This window comes from Scyliorhinus torazame, chromosome 12 (genome assembly GCF_047496885.1).
Source record: "Scyliorhinus torazame isolate Kashiwa2021f chromosome 12, sScyTor2.1, whole genome shotgun sequence".
NCBI classification, from domain to species: domain Eukaryota; kingdom Metazoa; phylum Chordata; class Chondrichthyes; order Carcharhiniformes; family Scyliorhinidae; genus Scyliorhinus; species Scyliorhinus torazame.
In genome coordinates, this window is record NC_092718.1 from 129,361,217 (window position 1) to 129,381,411 (window position 20,195).

Consider the following 20,195-nt stretch of genomic DNA (forward strand, 5'->3'; position numbering starts at 1 on the left):
TAAATTGAAGAATTTAGATTGGGTCCGGCTTGGGTGTTGGATGATAGATCAATATCGGACCTGAGCGAGCCGTTCATGCGACAGTTGATTAGGAATCAGGAAAGTCACTTCCAGAGAGAACGAATGACACGTATGGAAGATTGGATAAGGATGAGGGAACGTTGGATAACGAGGGATATTGTAAGCATCGTCAAAAAGAAAAGGGAAATTAGGTAGGCTGGAAGGGTCCATGAATACTCCTTGGCAAGCATGATAAAAGTGAATGCCAAAGTTTTTTATTGAAATTTAAAAGGCAAAAGGGTGGCGAGGGAAATGATTGGACCGCCAATCGACAGTGCGCGGGGGTGGGTGGGGGGGCGGGGGGGGGGGCAGCTGTCTATGTGTTGAGCCTGTGGAAATGGGCGGGGTTCTTTCCATCAGTGTTCACCAAAGAAAGAGACTTTATGGAATATGATTCTTGGATAAGATGTGTGGACAGTCTGGATCATGTTAGCATCGAAAAAGAGGAAGTATTGGATTTAAAAATATATATTAAGTTGGATACATCTCCTGGACCGGTTGGTTTTTAACCCAGAATACTGAGGGAAGCAAGGGAGGAAATTGCCGGTGCGTTGACTGACATCTTTGTATCCTCATTGTCTGCAGCTGAGAGTCCAAAGGACTGGAGAATCGCCAATGTGGTGCCATTATTTAAGAAAGGTAGCAGGGATAATCTTGGAAACAATAGGCCGGTGAGCCTAACGTCAGTGGTAGGTAAATTATTGGAGAGAATTCTCAGGGACAGGATTTATACACATTTGGAATCAAATGGACTGATTACCAGCATGGCTTTGTGAATGAGAGGTCGTTTCTCACTAACTTGGTCGAGTTTTTTTAGGAGTTGACAAAGATCACAGGTGAGGAGAGGGCGGTGGATGTTTTTTTACATGGACTTCAGTAAAGCCTTTGACAAGATGCCACATGGCAGACTGGTATAAAAGGTGAAGTCATACGGGGTCAGATGTGAATGGTAAGATGGATGCAGAATTCGCTCTGTCTCAGAAGGCAAAGGGTAGCAGTAGAATTTTTTTTTCGGAATGGAAGGTTGTGACTGGTGGGCTTCCACGTGGATCTGTGATGGGGCCTCTACTGTTTGTAGTGCACGTAAACGATTTGTATGATTATATAGCTGATCTGATTAGTAAGTTTACGGATGACACCAAGGTTGTTGGAGCGTCAGATAATGTTGAGGGTTGTCAAAGGACAGCAGGACCCAGATAGATTGGAGGATTTGGCAGAGAAATGAAAATGGAGTTGAATCTGGTCAAATGTGAGGTCATGCATTTTGTTAGGTCTGACATAGAGGGTAAATGTACCATAAATTGCAAATCTTTTAAGAATATAGAAAGTCAGAGAGGTCTGGGCGTGCAGGTTCAGAGATCTTTGAAAGCAGCAACACAAGTGGACAAGGTAGTCAAGAAAGCATACGGAATGATTACTTGCTATGTAACGGGGCATTGAGAATAAAAACTGGCAAGTCATGTGACAGTTGTATAGAAATCTGGTACGGGCGCACTTGTGATACTGTGCACAATTCTGGTCGACACACAACCAGAAGTATGTGGACTCTTTGGAAAAGGTGCAGAGGAGGATTACCAGGAACTTGCTTGATCTGCAGGGTGTTGCTAAGTGGAGAGGCTGAACAGACTCGGACTATTTTAATAGAAAGACGGAGGTTGAGGGGTGATGTGCTAGAGGTCGACAGGATTATGAGGGGCATGGATAGAGTGGATGGGTTGACACTCTTTTCCAGTGTGGAGGGATCAGTCACCAGGGGGCATCGGTTTATGGTCCATGGGGCAAGGTTAAGACGAGCTGTGCGAGGTAGGGTTTTTACGCAGAGCGTGGTGAGTGCCTGGAACGCGCTGTCAAAGGAAGTTCTGGAAGAAGATACATTGACGGAGCTTAAAAGGCATCTTAACGCACACATGGAAAGGATGGGAAGAGAATGCGGCACAAAAAGTGCTGAGGACTTCGGGAAAGTTTGGGGGTCATGACCAGTACAGGCTTGGATGGCCAAAAGGCCTGTCCGTGTGCTGCATTGTTCTTTGTTCTTTGTTAACGGGGGACTGTCATTTTCTTCAATCTCCTCCAATTGAAATTAAGAACATTGATGTCGCATTTTTAATCACAAATCTTCTATATCTTCTTAATGCCCCTGATCGTTGATTAATATTTGGCACTTGCCTGCCAACATCTCATCTTTATTGACAATAGTGTCAGTGAGAGTACCTTTAAGAAATGGGTGTTTTTTATAGAATAACTGTAGTGGGTGGACCTTTACGAAATGGGTGTTTTTTACTGCAATGATGTCAGAGTGCGGGTGGAGTTGGGCTGTCTGTCAGATTTTAGTTTCAGTTTGAGAAATGCTTGGGTGTGTCTGTGTTTCTTTTGGTTTCGTTTTCAGAGAGAAGAGCTGCAGTGAAAGCCAGCAGATGTGCCTGGATCTGTCTACAAGCTAACGAGTGTTCTTTTGGGTGATTGCAAGGTGATGACTGCTCTCATTAGAGAATTCAAACCTGATCTCTGTCTTAAAAGGGTCCTTTGTCTTCTGGATGTAGTTTGGGAATTTATTAAGGAATACTTAGTGCTGTATTTTTGGGGGGTTGTATTTGAATTGATGGTTGCTAAAATGTTCAGTGTATGTTTTAAAAAGGTTAACTTGAGTTCATAGAATAAACATTGTTGTGCTTTAAAGAATACCTTTCGATTTTTGCTGTACCACACCTGTAGAGTGGGCCATGTGCTCCCCATACCACAATCTATTCAAAGTTGGGGGTCAGGTGAACTCCATTATACACTTTGGGGTTCGCTAAACCCTGGCCCATAACAATAGATTTGCTGCTGTTTCCAATGTTAGCAATAATTAGTTCATGTTTCTGCTTCCTCAGTCACAGCAAGACAATTCAATGTTATCCGTCAATTTAGAACTCGTGTTAGTTCTTCTTATACTTAGAGTATAGTGTTCAATTCTGGTCGCCACACTACCAGAAGGGTGTGGAGAGGGTGCAGAAGAAATTTACCAGGATGCTGCCTGGTATGGAGGGAATTAGCGATGAGGAGTGGTTGAATAAACTCGGTTTGTTCTCACTGGAACGACGGAGGTTAAGTGGTAACCTGATCTTGACAAATACATGAATATGATGGGAATAGAGGGATACGGACCCAGGAAGTGTAGAAGTGTTTAGTTTAGAAGGGCGACATGGTCATCACAGGCTAGGGGGGGGGGGGGGGGGTCGATGGGCCTGTTCCTGTGCTGTACTTTTCTTTGTTCTTTGTTCTTCGAATCCATGTTGATCGAATCATCACCTGTTCACATTTATTTATTTGCCTCACGTGAATGCTGCAATACGGCATTACAATACACTGACATGGGAATGTTAAGAAATATTTTTGTCTTATCACATAACTTCAGTAAAGTCATTGTGAGCGTGGAGCTAGCTGTGGCTCTGTGGGTTTTACTTTTGTTTGAGTTTTGTTTTGAAATGCACAGGTTGAAAGATGTGTCTCTATCTTCATTTTAAAAGCTGTTTCCAGAATACTTGATAACTTAAAAGAGATAATCGATTTCTGAAAGGAATTCAAACCTGCTGTTTGGAAAAGGGAACAAGAGTCTCAATGACAAGTCTTATACCAGTAAGATCGCCGTACGCTGTGCCACACCTGTGAAAAGGCACCTCTGGTTATTTTTGGAATTTATTATTGAATTGGAACTGTTAAGGGGGAATGCATTAAGAGTTATATATAGATTACTGTAACTGTGTGGGGTCTTTACGGTTGAAGTTACTAAAACTTCTTACTGTATGTGTTATACAAATGTGAACTAAATTCGAAGAATGAAGCTTGTTTTTTGATTAAAAGCGCCAAAAATCTATGTTAAATAACACGTGAAAGGCAGGCTGTTGTACCCATCCTATCCTAATTCAAAAAACACTTGTAGGTCAGGTGAACTCCATGATATACATTGCCGTTTTCTACACCCTGGGCCATAACAACACACTGTCTCAAATACTCCTGCTTGTTTCTGGATTCAGTTTGTGTCATATCCCTCTTGGCAGTCTTTGAAATGCTGACGTACTGCTGCCGTATTTTGATTGGCTGTCTATCACATTTTATCACAAGGCGTTATCTTTGATGAAAACCCATTCCTCGATTAAGTGTCTTTTTTTATAAACGCGCAATGTCTTTGTTTGATTCAAGCACCATGCAAGACAATTCAACATCATGTGCTACATGTAAAATATCACAAGCATACCGATTTGGCCGCATTGATGCTACATCGGTGGGTGTATTTTTCACCGTTTCATTGAAGTCGGCATTTGTTTACCTCCAGACGAAACTTCGAAAGAAAAAGGGAAAGGTACTTTCACCGACAATGTGTTTGCACCCGCTATATGCTGGCAACAATCGCCGCTGCATTCTATTAACTAAAATGTCTCAGGGTGCCATTTCTCCTCTCACTTTTCTACTGGATCAGAACATAAATCGTATTGCGGCATTCACGTCAGGAGAACAGATGCACCGAGTTGCATAATTTTGTTCGATCGCACAATTCCATATATTTCAGTATTGACAGAAAGAAGGCTATCTAACTTCTCCAGTAAAAAGGAGAAATTAAGTTAAAACAAAGTATATCGGGGAGTTGATTGAAGATAAACTACTGGTGAAATAAAAAGATACAAATTCGCCTGTCAGGGAAAACAATTATTTTACACATGTGACCATTGAAAGCAATGGGACGAGAGACGAGTGGAGACATTATGAAATTGGACAACGGACATTGGTGCAATTATGAATTTGAGATGTACCTGGCAAAAAAGAAATAGCATGAAGAGCATAAAATTGCAAGAAATGTCATCATTACAGAACGCTAAATAAGCAGAGAACGAGACAGCTGACGTAGGAACTCCAGTAGTTTACTGAAATGGTCGACTAAAAGCAATTTTCCGCCTCTGCTGAACATGAGCATTATTTCTCAGACTTGACTACATGGAACAGGTTTTGGTAATTAATTGCTGGATTTCGCTCCTAGAGATCCAGATAAATATGTTGAGAAGGGAGAGTTTCATGTACATTATGCGTCATCGGTATACGTAATCCCCATCGTGTACTATTGTCCTGTTTGTTGTGTGTGGCTTACTCTCTTTTTATTTCATAATTATTCTTTATGAGATGTTCACAAAACGACTGGACTATTTCCTCACTGGATTGAATACCGTTCCTGATATCATACGAAAAAGAACATGTAACACTACGCCACCCTTCTGAGTTTTGAGATGCCCTGACATGAAACGTCAGCATGGTTGGCAACAGAAATTGGGGTGACGCTTGGCCCAGATTTCGGTGGATACATAGAATTTGTGACTTTTTATCTGTCACTATATGAAGAAAGCGTGGAACCAAGTGACGACGTGCGTGATACAACATACGGTGACTGCAAAAATGTCCCCTACAGACGTCGATAAGTGTTAGGGTATAGACTATATTGCCTTGGAACGTTTGAATCGCCTACAGAGTTTAAGGAATTTGAGACAAGTGACGAAATATCAATTGACTTGAATATCATAGAATCATCGAATTTACAGTGCAGAAGGGGGTCATTCGGCCCATAGAGTCTGCACAGTCCCTTGGAAAGAGCGCCCTACCCAAACCCACACCTCCAGCCTACCCCGATAACGCCACCACCTTCTTTGGACACTGAGGGCAATTTATCATGGCCAATCCACCTAACCTGCACTTCTTGGACTGTGGGAGGAAACCGGATCACCCAGAGGATGCACGTGCAGACACAGGGAGAACATGCCGACTTCACACAGACGGTGATCCAATCCGCGAATCGAACCTGCGACCCTGGAGCTGTGAAGAAAGTGTGCTAATCATTGTGCTACCGTGCTGCCCATAAGGGTTGGCAGGCTGAGTTATCATTTCGAAACATGAATAGCTTGAATTCAATAAAATGCAATTAAGACGAAAAGTAAAGGAATTAAGAATAATTGCAAAGAAAAGGAACAAGAGAAACAAAAATGTTCAGTAAAGGCACTTGAAATGCAGATTAGCAAAGGCAGAGGAAACGAAGAGAGAAATACAATTTCAAATTCAAGTTTGGGAAGTGGAAATGGAACGACCAGAGAAGGTGGAGGATGGATGTTGTTGTGCCCATTAAGCTAGTGGAGAAATATTTCGATTTGTACCAGCGCCTCCCAAAGTTGACGAGCAGGACGTCTACTGAGACTTTGGTTTCCATGCTTTTGAGAAACTCGCAGGAGAAATGAAATGATCACAATACATTTGGACGCTGCTTGCTGAGTAGAATTTTGGGGTAGGGCAAGTGAAGTCAATTCGATTGTGTCAAGTGACATTTCTGGGGAGGAACGATGTAGTGAAGAAAGCTACTCTAAGTGGGGATGAGTTCATGCAGGAAGATTCCAGTACACTTTCCAATTGTCAGGAAAAAATCTGTGGAGATTTACATCGAACCCGAAAACTTTCAAGGAAATCATTTCGATTGATGGGCGACAGCATTCAAAATTGTCAAAACGTGCGTTTCACTTAGGGAAATAATTATGTTGCATGAATCACGTCCCGTGAAAATAAGTCATTTGGAGAAACACGGAGTTAGAATTGCATATCAAGCCACGAAGATTGCTGACGAATGAGTTAATTTTGAGGGCAAGTATATTTTTTTCAATTCACTTTAAAGTCAGTGAGAGCTGGCAAATGGGACTTTGTGAGAAAAAGACACTCAATAAAGAAAGGTAGTGTTTGAAAACTCCAAGGATCCTTCACCTCTATTTTTTTTCAAATGGTTCTGTGGGATTGACCGATGTGAGGAAAGTTGAATGATTTTCCTGGCCACAAAACATCTTTATGCAGATTGTTAAAAGGATGTGGTTCGAGTTAGACATCTGAAGAAGGAACTATTAAATATGATATTGGAGAACAAAAAAGCAGACCGGGTCGATGCGCAGAGAACAGCACAAAAAAGGGTTAAACTTGTCGACAAACTGTGCAGGGGCAGACTGAACAGCCGAGCCGGTGTTCAGGAATTTTGAGTACGACAAAAAAGTGTCTCCACCTACCCACAATGCAACGACGAAAGATTAGATAATTTTAATGGATATAGGAATGAGACAACAGCTAATGATGTGGAGTGAGAATATTTGTTCTCCAGAAGGAAAATATTCTGATGAACAGTAATATTGGGCGAAACAAAGAAGAAAATACTTCTGTGAATATAAACTTAAGGCGTTGCTTGAGTAGTACGAACGTCGTTCATTTCAGGGATTCAATTAGTTCTTGGGAACGATAAAGATTTGGTCACCCATCGTGTTGATGCCTTCTGTATTTGAACAGCTGGTAGAAAATCTAACTTAAGAAAACATGTAAACAGTCAATCCCTGGGTGTTTCCTGACTGTGCAGTAACGAGGCCACGTGCATCGACGATAACATAAGATGTGGTGTCCAGATTCAGAGTCCAAAATGAGAAAGGTAAGCAAAGGCCATCTGGCATGATTCTGAGTAAATTGAAAGAAGATCGAACTGACAGTGGGAAATATATCGGTGTACTTAGTTCCAAGAGATTTCTGGAAATAAAGCAGGCTCAGTGGGAAGCAGTGGGAAAGAGGGGTTCCTTTTCATGGGACACTGGCATCAGTTTTGGGGTGGGGGGGGACCTATACCGTTGGGATGGTCTCCACCTGAACCGAGCTGGGACCAGTGTTCTGGCGAAAAGAATAAATAGGGTGGTCAATAGGACTTTAAACTAAAGATTGGGGGGGGGGGAAGGGAAAGTCAGGGAACCAAGAGGTGAAGTAATCAGTGGGAAGCGCAGCTGCTTAGGAATACAAAAAAGCACGAAAAGACAAAACTGAGGAGAGGTTACGATAGTCCCCATCCCACAAAATATGACACAGTGTATGGAAAGGCTCAGTAAACCAAGGTCCACCACACTAAGAAAACAAAAAGGGACGGTCAATAGAGAATTAAAGGTGCTATATTTAAATGCGCACAGTGTACGGAACAAGGTAGATGAGCTTGTGGCCCAGATTGTGACTGGCAGGTATGATGTGGTAGGCTTCACAGAGACAAGGTTGCAGGGGGTTCAGGACTGGCATTTAAACATCCAGGGATTCACAACCTATCAAAAAGACAGGGAGGTGGGCAGAGAGGGCGGGGTTGCCTTTTTAATTAGGAATGAAATTAAATCAATAGCACTAAATGACATAGGGTCAGATGATGTGGAGTCTGTGTGGGTAGAGTTGAGGAACCACAAAGGCAAAAAAACCATAATGAGAGTTATGTACAGGCCTCCTAACAGTGGTCAGGACCGGGGGCACAAAATGCACCACGAAATAGAAAGTGCATGTCAGAAAGGCAAGGTCACAGTCATCATGGGGGACTTCAATATGCAGGTGGACTGGGTAGATAATGCTGCCAGTGGACCCCAGGAAAGGGAATTCATCGAATGTTTACAGGAGGGCTTTTTGGAACAGCTTGTGATGGAGCCCACGAGGGAACAGGCCATTCTGGACTTAGTGTTATGTAATGAGCCAGACTTGATTAAAGATCTTAAAGTAAGGGAGCACTTAGGAGGCAGTGATCATAATATGGTAGAATTCATTCTCCAATTTGAAAGAAAGAAGGTAGAATCAGATGTAAAGGTGTTACAGTTAAATAAAGGTAACTGCAGGGGCATGTGGGAGGAACTGACGAAAGTCGACTGGGAGCAGAGCCTAGTGGGAAAGACAGTAGAACAGCAATGGCAGGAGTTTCTGGGAGTAATTGAGGACACAGTGCACAGGTTCATCCCAAAGAAAAGAAAGGTTATCAGAGGGGGGATTAGGCAGCCATGGCTGACAAAGGATGTTAGGGAATGCATCAAAGCAAAAGAGAAAGCCTATAATGTGGCAAAGAGTAGTGGGAAGTCAGAAGATTGGGAAGGCTACAAAAACAAACAGAGGCTAACAAAGAGAGAAATAAGGAAAGAGAGGATCAAATATGAAGGTAGAGTAGCCAGTAACATTAGGAATGATAGTAAAAGTATCTTTAAATACATTAAAAACAAACGAGAGGCAAAAGTTGACATTGGGCCGCTCCAAAATGACGCTGGTAATTTTGTGATAGGAGACAAGGAAATAGCTGAGGAACTAAATCAGTACTTTGCGTCAGTCTTCACAGTAGAAGACATGAGTAATAACCCACCAATTCAGGAGAGTCAGGGGCAGAGTTGGATATGGTAGCCAATCCAAAGGAGAAAGTGCTAGAGAAACTAAGAGGTCTAAAAATTGATAAATCTCCGGGCCCAGATGGACTACATCCTAGAGTTCTAAAGGAGATAGCTGAAGAAATAGTGGAGGCGTTAGTTATGATCTTTCAAAAGTCACTGGAGTCCGGGAAAGTCCCAGAGGATTGGAAAATCGCTGTTGCAACCCCCCTGTTCAAGAAGGGAACAAGGAAAAAGATGGAAGATTATAGGCCAATTAGCCTAACCTCGGTTGTTGGCAAGATTCTAGAATCCATTGTTAAGGATGAGATTTCTAAATTCTTGGAAGTGCAGGGACAGATTCGGACAAGTCAGCATGGATTTAGTTAGGGGAGGTCGTGCCTGACAAACCTGTTAGAGTTCTTTGGAGAGATAACAAATAGGTTAGACCAAGGAGAGCCAATAGATGTTATCTATCTTGACTTCCAAAAGGCCTTCGATAAGGTGCCTCACGGGAGACTGCTGAGTAAAATAAGGGCCCATGGTATTCGAGGCAAGGTACTAACATGGATTGACGATTGGCTGTCAGGCAGAAGGCAGAGAGTTGGGATAAAAGGTTCTTTTTCGGAATGGCATCCGGTGACGAGTGGTGTCCCGCAGGGTTCAATGTTGGGGCCAGAGCTGTTCTCTTTATATATTAACGATCTAGATGACGGGACTGGGGGCATTCTGGCTAAGTTTGCCGATGATACAAAGATAGGTGGAGGGGCAGGTAGTATGGAGGAGGTGGGGATGCTGCAGAAAGATTTCGACAGTTTAGGAGAGTGGTCCAAGAAATGGCTGATGAAATTCAACGTGGGCAAGTGCGAGGTCTTGCACTTTGGAAAAAAGAATAGAGGCATGGACTATTTTCTAAACGGTGACAATATTCATAATGCTGAAATGCAAAGGGACTTGGGAGTCCTCGTCCAGGATTCTCTAAAGGTAAACTTGCAGGTTGAGTCCGTAATTAAGAAAGCAAATGCAATGTTGTCATTCATCTCAAGAGGCTTGGAATATAAAAGCAGGGATGTACTTCTGAAGCTTTATAAAGCATTAGTTAGGCCCCATTTAGAATACTGTGAGCAATTTTGGGCCCCACACCTCCGGAAGGACATACTGGCACTGGAGCGGGTCCAGCGGAGATTCACACGGATGATCCCAGGAATGGTAGGCCTAACATACGATGAACGTCTGAGGATCCTGGGATTATATTCATTGGAGTTTAGGAGGTTGAGGGGAGATCTAATATAAACTTATAAGATAATGAATGGCTTAGATAGGGTGGATGTAGGGAAGTTGTTTCCATTAGCAGGGGAGACTATGACCCGGGGACACAGCCTTAGAATAAAAGGGAGTCACTTTAGAACAGAGATGAGGAGAAATTTCTTCAGCCAGAGAGTGGTGGGTCTGTGGAATTCATTGCCACAGAGGGCGGTGGAGGCCGGGACGTTGAGTGTCTTTAAGACAGAAGTTGATAAATTCTTGATTTCTCGAGGAATTAAGGGCTATGGAGAGAGAGCGGGTAAATGGAGTTGAAATCAGCCATGATTGAATGGCGGAGTGGACTCGATGGGCCGAATGGCCTTACTTCCGCTCCTATGTCTTATGGTCTTATGGTCTTATTCCAAATGAACCAAATCGATGAAACAGCGTGCTGTAAAATGGAGATGTGTATTCCTGAATGTTATTATGTAAACAATCACTGGTAATGAGAAAATAGCGTCCCACACATCTTACAGGTAACGCGTAACCTCCTGAGTATGGACCAGAAATTCTAAGGATAATTCAAGGCATTAGATTCGGCACACATCTCGAAAAAAGCGAAAATACGGACTGGTTCACTGACTAGAAATTCATTAATATGGAAGTGGAAATTTGTGGGATTTAATTATAACCTTGAGCGACTGTCAGTTTGCTAATTCTCCCGGAGCCTGCGTGGATTTCATTTGGGTGTTCCGGCTCTTTGCACCGTTCAAAAGCGTGCAAGTAAGGTGGATTGGCCATTTAAATTGTCCCTTTGTTTCCCAACCGTTCGGTGGGCTTTGTGCGATTGGTGGGAAGTGAGACAAGGTGGGGTGCTCTTTCAGTGGGTCGGTGCTGACACGATGGTCCGATTGGCGGTATTTTGCTCTCTCGTGGTGCAAACACAAAAAAACTTGCTAAACGGCTGGTAATTACCTTGATCTGAGAAGGTAAAGGAAATCTCAGCAATCGTAACACCAAAAATACTTCATCTTTTTAAAGTTCTGCTCTTCGGGAAGCGAATGACTAATATTATTCAAGGATTAAACATCTCTCAGTGTAAATTTACGATCTAAAGGTTTGTAGTCGACATTGGGAAGTTCATCTGAAACACTTGCAATAACTGTTTGAACGCCTGAAATTAGATAATGTCGTCATAAATTCCGCCAAGTGTGAATTTATTAAACCTCAAATTTGTTTTTTGCACATATTGTGAGACATAGTCAACTTGCCTCGCAATCTGCAAAACTGTTAGGAATTTTGCAAATTGAAAAACAGACAGAAAGAAAGTATATTTTAACATTTCTGGGACTAAGTGGAATAATAATGTGCTTGTGCGAAACGTTAACAGTATCACGAACAGAAGCTTTGAAGAAGAACAAGGAATTTAACTGGCTGGAAGACTATGAAACAGCATTCCAACATTCAAAAACTCTGTTGAGAACTAAGCCAGTGATGGACAAAGCAAATTATCACAGCTGAAAGTGGCTGTGGATGCTCGGGACATTGGTGTGGGAGCGGTGTCGTTAGAAAATGAACCTGTACTTGGGAACCCTTGTGGTCCTTTTCAAGAAAATTAAATTGTCCCCAACAGAAGTATTTTACAACTGAATAAAAGGTCATTTAGTTTACGATTGGCATTGTTAAACTTAGAGATGGATGTCGCCAACAATCCAGCAAAGACATTCCCATGTATCGACCATGATCCGCTAAAATGTCTGGTAAAATCCCTGAAAGTGTCTGGAAAAAAATTCGAAGTGAGAAAATCAGTTGTGGTATTTGTTACCACAAGACCAGAACCATATGTGCATAGTTAGACCACTCGGTCCATCGAGTCTGCTCCGCCATTCAATAACGGCTGATATTTTCTCATCCCCATTCTCCGAACGACAGTCATCTAATGTAAAACTCATTCATGTGGCCGGGAGTGAAAACGTCTTTGTTGATGATTTATCCCTGGTGTAGAATAGACTATAGGAAGTATATTGGGCGGCATGGTTCCAGAGCGGTTAGCACTGTTGCCTCACTGTGCCGGAGACCTGGGTTCATTCAGGACCTTCAGTGACAATCTGTATAGAGCTTGAATTTTTCTTCCATGTCTGAGTCGCTTTTCTCAGCCTGTTTTTGTTTCCAAGCACCGTCCAAAGATGTGCAGGTTAGGTGGATCGACCATGCTAAATTGCCCCTAAGGATTTGTATGGGGAGAGGCTGGATGCTCTTTCAGAAGATCTGTACAAATTTAATGAATGGTCTATATCTGCTCTGTAAGGATTCCTTCTTCTATTGAACATTGGGTGGATCAATTTATGGTATATTCTTTGGTAATGCATGCATTGAAATAATCCTCATGGTTGATAATGTATAACGGATAAGAAAGGGTTGATGAACGAAATCGCCTTTCAATGAAGACATGTTAGGAATTTCGCACAGAAGATATAAATCGATAACATTCCATCGGCATCTGAATATTTAGTATTTTGAGTAACAGAGTGGATCTTATTCTGGATATAAATGCAGTTTTTAGTCGAACAACTGAAGGAGGAACAATGGAAAGGTTGGCGATGTTTGGGGTGTGTAGTTCATTATCTCAGCGGAGTCTGTTTCTCTGGGTAAATAAACGGTGCTAGGCCAGTCTGCCACAATGCGCCCAATCGACTTCATATAGTCTACTCTACACCGGTGATAAAGCATCAACAATGACGTTTTCACTGCCGGTCACATTCAGGATCTCTCATCAACATCCACGTTGCCTTGTTAAGCGAGAAGTGCCTTAGAATTGGTCAGAGGCAAAAATGACGACTTTATTGAATGGTGCCCGGAAATACATTCGTAGCAGCGATTGAGCAGTCAGTGCATCGGTATTGGTGGTTGAGTTTTAGATTCTACAGGGGGTGAATAATTATCAGTCGCAGAACGCTGTTCGAGTTAAATGATAAGAGCCAGATCTATTTGGAAAAGACAGATCCTTTCCCCCTAACCATTAATTTTTTAAATAAACAGACAGAATTTATTTTAACGCAGAACTATGTGGGATTATTTTTTAAAAAAAATTGAGTACCAAATTCATTTTTTCCCATTAAGGGGCAATTTGACCTGGCCAATCCAACGAGCCTGCACATTTTTGGCTTGTGGGGACGATACCCTCGCAAACACGGGGAGAATGTTCACGCTCCACAGGGACAGTGGCCCACAGCCGGGATCGAACGAGGGATTTGGGCGCCGTGTGGCAGCACGGCTAACCCACTGCGCCACTGTGCTGCCCAACTATCTGGGATTTCAACGGCATTTGTTGGATTCTTACTTTTCCTGAGTGAACATGTAATAGGGGCGAATGAGTGTAACACAAATGTATTTAAGAATCCCAACATTAAAACGCCGTTTGACAAAGAGGGACAGTCAACATCGGAGAAAATTAGACCCGTTATCTTGGCGCATAACTATGCATTTAAATTGGAATAAATTGTTAAGAGTGGAAAGAAGGTGGATGGTAGAAACTGAGGCCGTTCACACGGCAGTAACGAAACTTCAGTTGAGAGATGATTGCATTTGACAAATATCGGAGTTTTGCAGAATGTAGACGAAAGGCGATCGCATAGGACAGAGGTCACAAACCGAGGCGTTGAAACGAGAAATAAAGCGTTATCGGGATAAGTTCAGTGCATATGAAATGCATTGGGAATGCAGTATAATGTGCATAACGTTGAGGTTATCCACTTTGGTAGCAAAACGGGAAGGCACATAATTATCTGAAAGGCCGCAGATTGAGAGAGGGGAAAGTTCAACAAGACATCTGCGTTCTCCTACACCAGTCGCTGAAGGAAAACATTCTGTTCCCGCAGGTGATAAGAAGGAAAATTGTATGTTGGCCTTCATAGCGAAGCGATTCGACTACAGGGGCAGTGACAGGCCTGCAATTGTACAGGGCTAAGATGAATGCAATATGCAGTGCTGGTCTTTTTATCAGAATGCCCATGCTATAGGAGGTCTGCAGGGACGGTTCACCAGACTGATGCCTGGGATGACAGTACTGACGTACGAGGAGGGATTGATTGGTTAGGATCATACCTCTTTTTTTTAAATGTAAAAACAAATTAATTTAGAGTACCCAATTCATTTTGTCCAATTAAGGGGCAATATAGCATGGACACTCTACCTACCTAGCCTGCGCATCTTTTTTTGGGTTGTGGGGGCGAAGCCCACGCAAACACGGAGATAACGTGCAAACCCCACACGGACAGTGACCCGGAGCCGGGATCGAACTTGGGACCTCAGCGCCGTGAGGCTGCAGGGCTCACCCACTGCGCCACCGTGCTGTCCAGGATTATACTTCTTGGAATTCAGAAAAATGAGGTGGAATCTGTTAGAAAGCTACTAAATACTAACTGGGATATCCAGAATGTATGCATGGGCGTTGATGTCCATGGTGGTGGGTCATCAACCAGGGAAAAGAGTGCGAAGATTCAAAGTCGACCAGATAGGATTTGCAAAAGATACATTTCTTCATCCAGAGTTTGAAAAGCCTGTGCAATTCATAGTGACAGGAAATAGATCAAGACAAATCATTTTGGGTAGCATTCTCCGGCCTCCAGTTGCGTGGGTCATTGCTGCACACATTCACGGGTGGCTGGATTCCCATTGCTTGTCATTGGAATTTCCCATTGTAGCCAGGCCGCCGGACGCCCGCACACAGAGTTGTGATTCCGATGGAAAAGAGAATCCCAATGGGCAGGCAATTCCGGCGTTAATGTTTTCAAGGCGGAGTTCGATATGGCTCTTGGGCTACAATGATGAAAGAATTTGTGATGGGAGCGGGAGAAGGATATTGAGGTAGCTGATCAGAAATGAGCGTAATGAATTGCAAAACGAGTTCGAGAGACCGAATGACATGATATTTTATAGGTTTCCATGAAATGTTTGGAAGATGTACATATATTATTCGTGAGGTTCTGGAAGCGGGGTGGTTGTATAGATGCAAAAGCAAATTTGAGAGGCACCTGGAGGATATAAAATTACAGGGCGAGAGCTTAATACAGCTAGTCGACGATACAGAGGCTTGATAGGCAGAATTTGGCCACTCGGCCCATCGAGCCTGCTCCGCCATTCAATCATGGCTAATATTTATCTCATAGAGCATACAGTGCAGAAGGAGGCCATTCGGCCTATCGACTCTGCAGCGAACCACTTAAGCACTCACTTTTCCACCCTATCTCCGTAACTCAATAGCCACTCATAAAGGTTTTGGTCACTAAGGGCGATTTATCATGGCCAATCCACCGAACCTGCACGTCTTTGGACTGTGGGAGGAAACCGGAGCACCCGGAGGAAACCCATGCAGACACGGCGAGAACGTGCAGTCTCCGCACAGACAATGACCCAGCGTGGAGATGAACCTGGGACCCTGGCGCAGTGAAGCCACAGTGCGATCCACATGTGCTACCGTGCTGCCCTTCTCGCCATTCTCTTGCCTTCTCCCCATAACCCCTGATACTCCTAGGAAACTGCTGGGTCGAATAAACTCCTTCTCAACCATAATGACTATCTGATGCAATGACTGTGAATCAAGCAAAAATAATTACGTTTTGCTGTGTTATCACGATCCAGAACTATCCAAGTGCCAAGAAGCTCGACAGGTATCAGGTAAACATACATGAAAGTAGACTTTCGATGCCCTTCTCAAGTGCAATTTGTCTGAAATTTGTCTTGAACATACGCTGCAAGGATCCTCCGCTTCTGCAGCCGCACGTTTCTCGGTGAAGCTCCTTTGGCTGGCCATATGATTCTTTCTACCCGCCGCTTTTCAATAGAATTTCCCATTGTAACAACCACAAACCGCCACGAAATCCGCGTGCGGGCTCCTCTGCCAGCGGGAACAGTGAATACCGACAAGGGAGAATTGGCATTTGCTGTTCCCAATGGAAGCACACTCCCACACGCCGGTATACCTGCAGCGTGGTGCAGCCTCGTTTGCAATCCCATTGGCAAGCGGTGAAGGAGAGAGTCTAGCCGCGAGCGAACGAGAAACAAGCGGCTGGGAAATCGGAGAATCTAGTCCAATGTCAACCTCTGTTACTGAGCAAAACATCATTATTTGGAAAGTTTAATAGCTTGTTAAAATAGAACGCAGATAAGCTTTTTTCGCCGATATGCCCACTTCCAAATGTCATTACATATTCATAAGTGTAAGAAAGAGGTAAGGGACTTTCCGATTTTGCCAGCATTGAAGAGAAACACAGTCGTTACAATTTGTAAAAGGTTTGCTTTCATTCAACTTATTTCAGTAATTTGTCTGATTACTATAGATCAATTATAGATCCAAAATAAAAACGCGAACCTGACTTTATCTTGAAGGATGACAACATCCATACACTTTCGGTAATCCAAATCTGCGAATTAAGTCGCAGGAAATGCCATTAGCTGCCGAACCACCCACTCATATTCCCCCTCACTCTCTGTTTCACACATACACACGCTCTATAGGCGGCATTTGCGCCTATTTCCTCCAGCTGCACTTGTGGCCAGCATCTGCCGAACAAATGCGGTCTTCATTAGCGTAATTATTTTTAATTTGCACCACAGTGATTCCGATGCTAGCCATCTCAGCACTTCTGCATACCTGGCTGGAACATCTGTATATTATTCATTTTACAATCGCTTCTGCATTTCAAATTACAAATATTTGTGTAAATGCCCCCAATTACCGAGTATTCAACTCCGATTTTCCCTCCTGAATTGTCTCCACCTCTTTTCTTTGCAATCGTACATTGAAGCTGTTGTCAAAACATATTTGTGTGTGTAAGCTGGTAAGCATTTGACCTAATTCCTGTTTATGTGTGGGAACATCATACTTGGCCATGCAATGCTCCTGCGAATTTTTGTCCAGATATTCATGTTAGCGGAACGAGATACAATTAAATTGATTTTCAATGAGTTGTACAAGAAATGCTGCCAATTATGAAAATGAATTTCAAGTATCATTGTTTGCACGTTAGTGGTAAATTTAGCTTCCTACCCTCTGCGACGAAAGGCTGCCAGAAGAAAACGCCTCAGACACATATTGCTCGATTTTTCTGCCCTAGATTTTGTCATGGATTGATTTTTCGTTTGTCAAGAAGATTGAAATGATTTAGCTGTCTGTCATTCCCTTTGAGTATGAAACAAACCATCGGAGAAATACATTGATTGCCCCCTTAACGTCCAGTGCTGAAATCGAATTTGCTTTTGTTATTTTTGCATGGCTGACGTGGCATCGGGCCTGTAAACATGGGAAAAAGTTCGAAGCGAACCAAAAAGTTACTTTCAGCCATTTGGTCCAGATTCGCTGGAGTCAAATGTCCACTTTTGTTGTCACTCGGAGTGGCGGATATTGCAGACGGTGTCTCTTGCACTGCAAAAATTTAAGCTTCCTAAGCCTGCAGCCATACAACATCAAGGCGGTTCTGTTTTGCCAAATAGAATTGAGACTGGTCTGGTAGTGCAACATGAGCTTGTGGCCCAGATTGTGACTGGCAGGTATGATGTGGTAGCCATCACAGAGACATGGTTGCAGGGGGTTCAGGACTGGCATTTAAACATCCAGGGATTCACAACCGATCGAAAAGACAGAGAGGTGGGCAGAGGGGGCGGGGTTGCCTTGTTAATTAGGAATGCAATTAAATCAATAGCAATAAACGACATAGGGTCAGATGATGTGGAGTCTGTGTGGGTAGAGTTGAGGAACCACAAAGGCAAAAAAACCATAATGGGAATTATGTACAGGCTTCCTAACAGGGGCACAAAATGCACCATGAAATAGAAAGTGCATGTCAGAAAGGCAAGGTCACAGTGATCATGGGGAACTTTAATATGCAGGTGGACTGGGTAAATAATACTGCCAGTGGACCCAAGGAAAGAGAATTCATTGAATGTTTACAGGAGGGCATTTTGGAACAGCTTGTGATGGAGCCCACGAGGGAACAGGCCATTCTGGACTTAGTGTTATGTAATGAGCCAGACTTGATTAAATATCTTAAAGTAAGGGAGCACTTAGGAGGCACTAATCATAATATGGTAGAATTCAATCTCCAATTTGAAAGAAAAGAGGTAGAATCAGATGTAAAGGTGTTACAGTTATATAAAGGTAACTACAGGGGCATGAGGGAGGAACCGACGAAAATCGACTGGGAGCAGAGCCTAGTGGGACAGACAGTAGAACAGCAATGGCAGGAGTTTCTGGGAGTAATTTAGGACACAGTACAGCGGTTCACCCCAAAGAAAAGAAAGGTTATCATAGGGGGGATTAGTCAGCCATGGCTGACAAAGGAAGTTAGGGAATGCATCAAAGCAAAAGAGAAAGCCCATAATGTGGCAAAGAGTAGTGGAAAGTCAGAAGATTGGGAAGGCTACAAAAACAAACAGAGGATAACAAAGAGAGAGATAAGGAAAGAGAGGATCAAATTTGAAGGTCGGCTAGCCAGTACCATTAGGAATGATAGTAAAAGTTTCTTTAAATACATTAAAAACAAACGGGAGGCAAAAGTTGACATTGGGCCGCTCCAAAATGACGCTGGTAATTTTGTGTTGGGAGACAAGGAAATAGCCGAGGAACTGAATAAGTACTTTGCGCCAGTCTTCACAGTAGAAGACATGAGTAATATCCCAACAATTCCGGAGAGTCAGGGGGCAGGGTTGAATATGGCAGCCATCACAAAGGAGAAAGTGCTAGATAAACTAAGTGGTCTAAAAATTGATAAATCTCCGGGCCCAGATGGGCTACATCCTAGAGTTCGAAAGGAGATAGCTGAAGAAATAGTGGAGGCGTTAGTTATGATCTTTCAAAAGTCACTGGAGTCAGGGAAAGTCCCAGAGGATTGGAAAATCGCTGTTGTAACCCCCCTGTTCAAGAAGGGAACAAGGAAAAAGATGGAAAATTATAGGCCAATTAGCCTAACCTCGGTTGTTGGCAAGATTCAAGAATCCATTGATAAGGATGAGATTTCTAAATTCTTGGAAGTGCAGGGTCGGATTAGGACAAGTCAGTATGGATTTAGTAAGGGGAGGTCGTGCCTGACAAACCTGTTAGAGTTCTTGGAAGAGATAACAAATAGGTTAGATGAAGGAGAGCCAATGGATGTTATCTATCTTGACTTCCAAAAGGCCTTTGAAAAGGTGCCTCACGGGAGACTGCTGAGTAAAATAAGGGCCCATGGTATTCGAGGCAAGGTACTAACATGGATTGACGATTGGCTGTCAGGCAGAAGGCAGAGAGTTGGGATAAAAGGTTCTTTTCCGGAATGGCAACCGGTGATGAGTGGTGTCCCGCAGGGTTCAGTGTTGGGGCCACAGCTGTTCTCTTTATATATTAACGATCTAGATGACGGGACTGAGGGCATGCTGGCTAAGTTTGCCGATGATACAAAGATAGGTGGAGGGGCAGGTAGTATGGAGGAGGTGGGGAGGCTGCAGAAAGATTTAGACAGTTTAGGAGAGTGGTCCAAGAAATGGCTGATGAAATTGAACGTGGGCAAGTGCGAGGTCTTGCACTTTGGAAAAAAGAATAGAGGCATTGACTATTTTCTAAACGGTGACAATATTCATAATGCTGAAGGGACTTGGGAGTCCTAGTCCAAGATTCTCTGAAGGTAAACTTGCAGGTTGAGTCCGTAATTAAGAAAGCAAATGCAATGTTGTCAT

General features: G+C 43.1%; 1 long non-coding RNA gene across 1 annotated transcript in view; it reads left to right on the forward strand.

Annotated features, from left to right (window-relative positions):
• The window catches only part of LOC140387231 (uncharacterized), a 32,560-nt gene extending 16,397 nt beyond the window's left edge, over positions 1-16,163 (forward strand). The window contains exons 2-3 of the long non-coding RNA XR_011933793.1: positions 4,373-4,399; positions 16,128-16,163. This is a non-coding gene — a long non-coding RNA (uncharacterized lncRNA). The remainder of the gene's footprint in view (positions 1-4,372; positions 4,400-16,127) is intronic.
• The last annotated feature ends 4,032 nt before the right edge of the window (positions 16,164-20,195 follow it).